Below are 10,241 nucleotides of genomic sequence, written 5' to 3'. Positions count from 1 at the left end.
CATCATCATTAACTTCATCATCAGCTGGCGTAGGCGCCACAAGAACATCTTCCCGTGTTGTGCTACTCTCCGGTTCGAGAGGAGGTACATTTACCTCATCAAGTTCTACTTTCCTCCCACTTACTTCTTTCGAGAGAAACTCTTTCTCTAGAAAGGATCCGTTCTTGGCAACAAAGATTTTACCTTAGGATCTAAGATAGAAGGTGTACCCAATAGTTTCCTTAGGGTATCCTATGAATACGCATTTCTCCGCTTTGGGTTCGAGCTTTTCTAGTTGAAGTTTCTTCACATAAGTATCGCAGCCCCAAACATTTAGAAACGACGGCTTAGGTTTCTTGCCAAACCATAATTCATACGATGTCGTCTCAACGGATTTAGACGGTGCCCTACTTAAAGTGAATGCTGCAGTTTCCAATGCGTATCCCCAAAATGATAGCGGTAAGTCGGTAAGAGACATCATAGATCGCACCATATCTAATAAAGTGCGATTACGACATTCAGACACTCCGTTACGTTTCGGTGTTCCAGGCGGCGTTAGTTGTGAAAAAATTCCACATTTCCTTAGGTGTGTGCCAAACTCATGACTCAAATATTGTCCTCCACGATCAGATTGTAGACACTTTATTTTCTTGTCACGTTGATTCTCAACCTCACTCTGAAATTCCTTGAACTTTTCAAATGTTTCAGACTTTTGCTTTATCAAGTAGATATATCCATACCTACTCAAATCATCAGTGAGAGTGAGAACATAACGATAGCCACCGCGAGCTTCAACGTTTGTTGGACCGCATACATCAGTATATATTATTTCCAATAAGTTGGTTGCTCGCTCCATTATTCCTGAGAACGGAGTCATATTCATCTTGCCCATGAGGCACGGTTCACATGTGTCAAATGATTCAAAATCAAGAGACTCTAACAGTCCATCAGTATGGAGTTTCTTCTGCGCATGACACCGATATGACCAAGGCGGTAGTGCCACAAGTATGTGGGACTTTCATTATCAACCTTACATCTTTTGGTATTCACACTATGAATATCTGTAACATCACGATTGAGATTCATCAAGAATAAACCATTCACCAGCGGAGCATGACCATAGAACATATCACTCATATAAATAGAACAACCATTATTCTCTGACTTAAATGAGTAGCCGTCTCGCATTAAGCAAGACCCTGATACAATATTCATGCTCAAAGCTCGTACTAAATAACAATTATTAAGGTTTAAAACTAACCCCGAAGGTAGATGTAGAGGTAGCGTGCCGACGGCGATCACATCGACCTAGGAACCATTCCCGACGCGCATTGTCACCTCGTCCTTAGTCAGCCTCCGTTTATTCCCCAGATCCTGCTTTGAGTTGCAAATGTGAGAAACAACACCGGTATCAAATACCCAGGAGCTACTATGAGCGCTGGTAACGTACACATCAATAACATGTATATCATATATACCGTTGACGTTGCCGGCCTTCTTATCCGCTAAGTACTTGGGGCAGTTCCGCTTCCAGTGACCGGTTCCCTTGCAATAGTAGCACTCAGTCTCAGGCTTGGGTCCATTCTTTTTCTTCTTCTTGGCAGCTGGCTTACTGGGCGCGGCAACATCTTTGCCGTCTTTCTTGAAGTTCTTCTTACCCTTGCCCTTTTTGAAACTGGTGGTCTTATTGACCATCAACACTTGATGCTCTTTCTTGATTTCTACTTCTGCAGATTTCAGCATCGAGTACAACTCGGGAATGGTCTTCTCCATCCCTTGCATGTTGTAGTTTAGCACAAAACCCTTGTAGCTTGGTGGGAGAGACTGAAGGATTCTATCAATTACAACGTTATCCGAAAGTTCTACTCCAAGCTGAGTCAGACAACCGTGCAACCCAGACATTCTGAGTATATGCTCACTAACAGAACTATTCTCCTCCATCTTATAGCTAAAGAACTTGTCGGAGACTTCATATCTATCGACCCGGGCATGAGCTTGAAAAACTAGCTTCAGCTCCTGGAACATCTCATATGCTCCGTGTTGCTCAAAACGCCTTTGTAGCCCCGTTTCTAAACTGTATAGCATGCCACACCTAACCAGAGAGTAGTCATCACTCCGTGTTTGCCAGACGTTCTGAACATCTTGGGCTGCCGCGGGAATAGGAGGCTCACCTAGCGGTGCATCAAGGACATAATCCTTCTTGGATGCAATGAGGATGAGCTTCAAGTTGCGGACCCAGTCCGCATAGTTGCTACCATCATCTTTCAGCTTGTTTTTCTCTAGGAACGCGTTGAAATTGAGGTTGACACGTGCGTTGGCCATTGGATCTACAATATTTGTAAAGACAACTTTTAGACTAAGTTCATGATAATTAAGAAAATTATGTATTAACTCCCACTTAAATCGACATCCCTCTGGTCATCTAAGTGTTGCATGATCCATGTCGACTAACCCGTGTCCGATCATCACGTGAGACGGACTAGTCGTCGATGATGAGCATCTCCATGCTGATTGTATTCAACCATACGACTCATGTTTGACCTTTTGATCTCTCGTATTCTAGGCCATGTCTGTACATGCTAGGCTCGTCGAGTCAACCTATGTGTTTGGCGTGTGTAAATCTCGCTTACACCCGATGTATGCGAACGTTAGAATCTATCACACCCGATCATCACGAGGAGCTTCGAGACAATGATCCTTCGCAACGGTGCACACTGAGGGGAATACATTGTCGAAATTTTATGAGGGATCATCTTATTATGCTACCGTCGTTCTAAGAAATAAGATGAAAAACATGATAAACATGACATGCAATCATATAGTGACATGATATGGCCATTATCATCTTTGCTCCTTCGATCTCCATCTTTGGGCATCGCATGATCATCATCGTCACCAGCGTGACACCAGGATCTCCATCATCATGATCTCCATCATTGTGTCTCCGTGAAGTTGTCACGCCAACTACTACTACTACTACTACTACTACTACTACTACTACTACTACTACTACTACTACTACTACTACTACAACTAACCGTTAGCAATGAAGTAAAAGTAGTTGGCGTTGCATCTCATACAATAAATTAAGACAACTCCTATGGCTCCTGCCGGTTGTCATACTCATCGACATGCAAGTCGTGAATCCTATTACAAGAACATGATCATCTCATACATCACACATGTAACATCACATCCTTTGGCCATATCACATCACATGCCAAACCCTGCAAAAACAAGTTAGACGTCCTCTAATTGTTGTTGCAAGTTTTACGTGGCTGATTTGGGTTTCCAGCAAGAACGCCTTCTTACCTACGTGACACCCACAACGATGATATGCCAAAGCTATTTACCCTTCATAAGGATCCTTTTCATCAAATCCAATCCGACTAGAGTAGGAGAGTCAGACACCCGCTAGCCACCTTATGCACCGTGTGCATGTCAGCCGGTGGAACCTGTCTCATGTAAGCGTACGTGTAAGGTCGGTCCGGGCCGCTTCATCCCACAATACCGCCGGAAAAGAATAAGACTAGTAGCAGCAAGTGATTGACAAAATCAGCGCCCACAACCTTTTGTGTTCTATTCGTGCAAAGAATCTACGCATAGAAAACTTGGCTCTGATACCACTGTTGGGTAATGTAGAAAAATTCAAAAGTTTTCCTACGCCATATTCAGATCTTCCTATGGAGAAACCAGCAACGAGAGAGGATTGAGAGCATCTTCATACCTTTGAAGATTGCTAAGCAGAAGCGTTGCTAGAATGCGGTTGATGGAGTCGTACTCGCTGCGATTCAGATTGCGGTGTGATTCCGATCTAGTGCTGAACCACGACACCTCCGTGTTCAACACACGTGCGGCCCGGTGACGTCTCCCACACCTTGATCCAGCAAGGAGGAGGGAGAGCTTGGGGAAGAGCTCTGGCAGCACGACGACGTGGTGACGATGGAGCGACGAGGTCTCCCGGCAAGGCTTCGCCAAGCACCGTGGGAGAGGAAGAAGAAGAGAAGCAGGGCTGTGCCGAGAGAGAGAGAGAGAAATTGCCGTGTCTCCAATGGCCAAAACCACCACTATATATAAGGGGAAGGGGAGGGTGGCACACCCCTTAGGGTTCCCACCCCTAAGGGGTGCGACATCCCTAGATGGCGCCAGGAGGTGGCGGCCAGGAGAGGAGGAGGGCGTGGCACACCCCCTGGTGGGCCTAAGGCCCACCTGACTTAGGGTTTCCCCCCTTCCCTCACCCTTGCGCCTTGGGCCCTGCTACTTCTCAAACAACAGCGCCAGAAATTGGCACGTTGATGGAGACTTGGCTTGCGTTGGTTTTTCCCTTGAAGAGGAGAGGGTGATGCAGCACAGTAGCAGTAAGTATTTCCCTCAGTTTGAGAACCAAGGTATCAATCCAGTAGGAGAATCTTGTCAAGTCCAGAGTACTTGCGCAAACACAAAAGAGGTTGCACCCAACGCTATAAAGGGGTTGTCAATCCCTTCAAAATTGATTGCAAAGTGAGATCTGAAGGCGGAAAGTGCAACGAAGTAAAAGAGTAAGGCTGAAAATATGGTGTGAAGTAGACCCGGGGGCCATAGTGTTCACTAGAGGCTTTCTCTCAAAATAGAAAATAGTACGGTGGGTGAACAAATTACTGTCGAGCAATTGATAGAACCACGCAAAGTCATGATGATATCTAAGGCAATGATCATACATATAGGCATCACGTCCTAGACAAGTAGACCGATACTTTCTGCATCTACTACTATTACTCCACACATCGACCGCTATGTAGCATGCATCTAGTGTATTGAGTTCATGACGAACTGAGTAACGCCTTAAGCAAGATGACATTATGTAGAGGGATAAACTCAAACCAATGATGAAAACCCCATATTTTTACCCTTGATGGCAACAACATGATGCGTGCCTTGCTACCCCTTCTGTCACTGGGTGAGGTCACCACACAGTATGAACCCAAAACCAAGCACTTCTCCCATTGCAAGAATCATAGATCAAGTTGTCCAAACAAAACCCACAACTCGAAGAGAATTACAAGGATATGAAATCATGCATAAGAGAGATCACAAGAAACTCAAATAAGATTCATAGATAATCTGATCATAAATCCACAATTCATCGGATCTCGACAAACACACCGCAGAAGAAGATTACATCGGATAGATTTCCATGAAGGTCATGGAGAACTTTGTATTGAAGATCCAAGAGAGAGAATAATCCATCTAGCTACTAGCTATGGACCCGTAGGTCTATGGTGAACTACTCACGCATCATCGGAGAGGTCATGGTGTTGATGAAGAAGCCCTCCGTATCTGAATCTCCCCTCCGACAGGGCACCAGAACGTGCCCCAAATGGGATCTTGCGGAGACAGAAGCTTGCGGCGGCCGAAAAGTATTATCGTCGATCTCTCTATTTTTAGGGATTTTAGGGAATTTATAGGCGAAGGAGCTAGGGCAGGGGAGGCGCAGAGAGCCCACAAGCCTGGGAGGCGCGGGCCCCCTGGCCGCGCCATGCGGGCTTGTGGCCTCCCCCGGGACACCCTCCCTTGGTTCCCAAGCTTTCTGCGTATCTTCTGTTCCGGAAAAAATATTTTCAAAAGTTTTATTCCGTTTGGACTCCGTTTAAAATCGTATTGTGAAAAGGGTCAAAAACACAGAAAAAACAGGAACTGGCACTTGGCACTGAGTTAATAAGTTAGTCCCAAAAAAGATATAAAAGGCATACAAAACGTCCAAAGTTTGACAAGATAATAGCATGGAACTATAAAAAATTATAGATATGTTGGAGACGTATCAAGCATCCCCAAGCTTAACTCCTGCTCGTCCTCGAGTAGGGAAGTGATAAAGACTGAATTTTTGATGTGGAATGCTACCTAGCATAGTTTTCCTTTGTAACTTCTTTCATGTGACATGAATGTTCAGATCCGTATGATTCAAAACAATAGTTTGCCATGGACATGAAAACAATAATACTTCAAGCAAACTAGCAAGGTAATCATGAACTTTCGAAATAGCAAGGCCAAAGAAAGTTATCCCTACAAAATCATATAGTCTGGCTATGCTCCATCATCCTCAGACAACTAATTTAAATCATGCACAACCCCGGTATTGGCCAAGTAATTGTTTTCGCACTCTTACTTTCTCAAACCTTTTTCAACTATCACGCAATACATGAGCGTGAGCCATGGATATAGCACTATAGGTGGAATGGATTGTGGTGGTGGTTGTGAGACAAAAAAGGAGGAGATGGTCACATTAACTCGGCGTATCAAAGGACTATGGATATGCCCATTAATATATATCAATGTGAATGAGTAGGGATTGCCATACAAAGGATGCACTAGAGCTATAAGTATGTGAAAGCTCAAAAGGAGAACTAGTGGGTGTGCATCCAACTTGCTTGCTCACGAAGACCTAGGGCAATTTGAGGAAGCACATCATTGGAATATACAAGCCAAGTTATATAATAAAGATTCCCACTAGTATATGGTGGTGACAAAGCAAGAAGCTCTCAATCACGAAGAACATGGTGCTATTATGAAGCACAAGTGTGGAAAAAGATAGTAGCATTGTCCCTTCTCTCTTTTTCTCTTTTTTTATTTGGGCTCTTTGGCCTCTTTTTTATTTTTTTATTTGGGATCTTTGGCCTTTTTTATTTCCTCACATGGGACAATGCTCTAATAATGATGATCATCACACTTTTATTTACTCACAACTCAAATCTTAGAATGATGATGACTCTATAGGAAATGCCTCCGGCAGTGTACCGGGATGTGCAACGATCTAGCTTGGCGTATGACGTTGAAACATCCCGCTAGCTATCTTACGATCATGCAATGGCAATATGAGAGTGACAGCACAAGTCATGAGACAGAACGGTGGGAATTGCATGGCAATATATCTCGGAATGGCTATGAAAATGCCATAGTAGGTAGGTATGGTGGCTGTTTTGAGGAAGGCATATGGTGGGTTTGTGCACTGGCGAAAATTGCACGGCACTAGAGAGGCTAGCAATGGTGGAAGGTGAAAGTGCATCTATACCATGGACTCACATTAGTCATGAAGAACTCACATACTTATTGCGAAAGTTTTTATTAATAGTCGAAACAAAGTGCTAAACGCATACTGCTAGGGGAAGGGTTGGTAGGTGTAAACCATCGCGCGATCCCGACCACAACACAAAGGATGACAATCAATAGATCAATTATGCTCTGACTTCCTAACATAACGGTTCACCATACGTGCATGTTACAGGAATCACTAACTTCAACACAAGTATTTCTAGATTCACAACACCCTACTAACATAACTCTTAATATTACCAAATCCACGTCTCAAAACTAATTGAGAGGAATCAAACTTATCTTTCTACTCAATGCACATGAAGATGGAAGTTTTTGTATCTTCTTTGGGTACCTATCACCTTTGGGAGTACTTTCATAGCAAAAGCCAACTACCAAGTCACGCACCGCCGTGCTCTAAAAGATCTAAGTGAAGCACATAGAGCAAAATTATCTAGCTCAAAATATATAAGTGAAGCACAATGACCATTCTAGCAAATTCACGATGAGTGCATGTCTCTCTCAAAACGTGTGCAACAAGGATAATTGTGACACAACAAAAAGAAAAGACTCCTACGATATAAGACGCTCCAAACAAAACACATATCATGTGGTGAATAAAAATATAGCTCTAAGTAATGTTACCGATGGATTGAAGACGAAAGAGGGGATGCCTTCCCGGGGCATCCCCAAGCTTAGGCTTTTTGGTGTCCTTGAATTTGGCTTGGGATGCCTTGGGCATCCCCAAGCTTGAGATCTTTCCACTCTTTATCCCTTTGTCCATGAGAACATCACCCAAAACCTGAAAACTTCACAACACAAAACTTAAACAGAAACTCGTGATATCATTAGCACAAGAAAACAAACTACCACCTCTTTTGGTACTGTAGCAATCTTGATTTCTATTTATATTGGTGTTATATTACTGTATTCTCACTTTTCCATGGCTAGTACCCCCTGATACTATCCATAGTTTCATCTAAACAAGCAACCAACTCAACAAAAACAGACTCTGTCAAAAACAGACCAGTGTGTAGCAATCTGTATACTTAGTATACTTCTGGTACCTCAAAAATTCTGAAAACTTACGACTGCCTAGGAAAAAGGCGTATCAACGAAAAGAAAAATTAATCAACTCAAAATCTCTTCCTGAATAAAACTGAAAAATAATCTCGTGAGCGAAAAGTTTCTGCCTTTTTCCAGCAGGATCAAAATACCATCACTAAGACTAGTCATAAAGGTTTTGCTTGGCTCAAACACAAAAAGAAACACAAAAGACACTATCATAACAGAATTATGATGGTGTGGACGCAACACAACAGAAACAAAAAGATAAATTCATTTGGTTGCCTCCCAACAAGCGCTATTGTTTAGTGCCCTTAGCTAGGCATAAAGCGATAGAATCACGTATCGTCGTCTTTGGTGCTCAAACCATAAGTAGCCCTCATCATGGATTCATAAGGCAATCTTATTTTCTTTCTAGGAAAATGCTCCATGCCCTTCTTTTAAGGAAATTGAAATCTAATATTCCCTTCCTTTATATCGATGATAGCACCGATAGTCCTTAGGAAAGGTCTACCAAGAATGATAGGGCATGTAGGATTGCAATCAATGTCAATCACAATGAAATCCACGGGTACATAGTTCCTATTTGCAATAATAAGAACATCATTTATCCTTCCCATGGGTTTCTTGACAGTAGAAACCGCAAGATGCAAATTAAGAGAACACTCCTCAATCTCATTAAAACCCAGAACATCACATAAAGACTTTGGAATCGCGGAAACACTAGCACCCAAATCACACAAAGCTTTGGATTCATAGTTTCTGATTTTGATTTTGATAGTAGGTTCCCACTCATCATGAAGCTTTCTAGGGATAGAAACTTCCAATTCAAGTTTCTCTTCAAGATATTTTATCATAGTTTCGACGATATGATCGGTAAAGGCCTTGTTTTGGCTATAAGCGTGTGGAGAGTTTAGCATGGATTGCATCAAGGAAATGCATTCAATCAAGGAGAAACTATCATAATTGAATTCCTTGAAATCAAAAGTAGTAATTTCATTACTACTCAAAGTTTTAATATCGTCTCCTCCACTTTCAATGCTTTTAGCATCAAGATAGATGGACTCCGAATCATTGGGGCGTTTTTCAACCAAAGCGGATTCATATCCAGCCCCATCATCATTAGGTTTGACACAAGAAAACAAAGATTCAATGGGAGTCACACCAAGCACTTTAAAATCTTCGTGATTCTTATCACGAGAACACGCCCTTTTAAGCCATTCATGTCTAGCACAAATTTGGGTGGTTCTTTCTTTGCTCTCACTCATGGAAACATACATAGTTTTCAAAGTTTCATCCATATTGATCTTGGGAGGAGCACATCTAACTTTCAAAGCATCAATATCACTAGACATTCTGTCAACGCTCCTAGCCAAATCGTCGATCTTGAGTAGTTTTTCCTCTATGGACGCATTGAAAATCTTCTGCGAGTTGATAAACTCTTTGATATTACTCTCTATATCAGAGGGTAATCTATTGTAATTTCCATGAGTATTGTTGTAGGAGTTGCCAAAGTTATTAGAGGGGTTACTAGGAAAAGGCCTAGGAACATAAATTCCTCTAAAAGCATTGTTGTTGCCAAAATTATTCCTACCAACAAAATTAACGTGCAAGCTAGCGTTGCTACTCTCAATCAAGGAAGACAAGGGCATATCATTAGGATCTAAAGGATCACTTCTACTAGCAACCAAATTCATTAACTCATCCATCTCAGCACTTAACGAGTTAATTTCTTCTATAGCGTGTACCTTTTTACTAGTAGGTGACCTTTCAGTGTGCCATTGAGAGTAGTTCGTCATGATATTGTCTAGGAGTTTTGTGGCTTCTCCTAACGTGATTTCCATGAACGTTACACCTGAGGCGGAGTCCAAGATATTTCTGGAAGCGAAATTCAAGCCAGCGTAGAAGATTTGTATAATCATCCAAAGACTCAAGCCATGAGCGGGACAGTTTCTAATCATCAATTTCAATCTCTCCCAAGATTGTGCAACATGTTCATGATCAAGTTGCTTAAAATTCATGATATCATTACGGAGAGAGATAATCTTAGCCGGCGGAAAATACTTGGATATATAAGCATCTTTGCACTTGTTCCAAGAATCAATACTATTTTTGGGCAAAGGCGAAAACCA

Source organism: Hordeum vulgare, chromosome 2H, assembly GCF_904849725.1.
Source record: "Hordeum vulgare subsp. vulgare chromosome 2H, MorexV3_pseudomolecules_assembly, whole genome shotgun sequence".
In the NCBI taxonomy this organism is placed as follows: Eukaryota; Viridiplantae; Streptophyta; class Magnoliopsida; order Poales; family Poaceae; genus Hordeum; species Hordeum vulgare.
Note: the sequence above shows the minus strand (reverse complement) of the source record.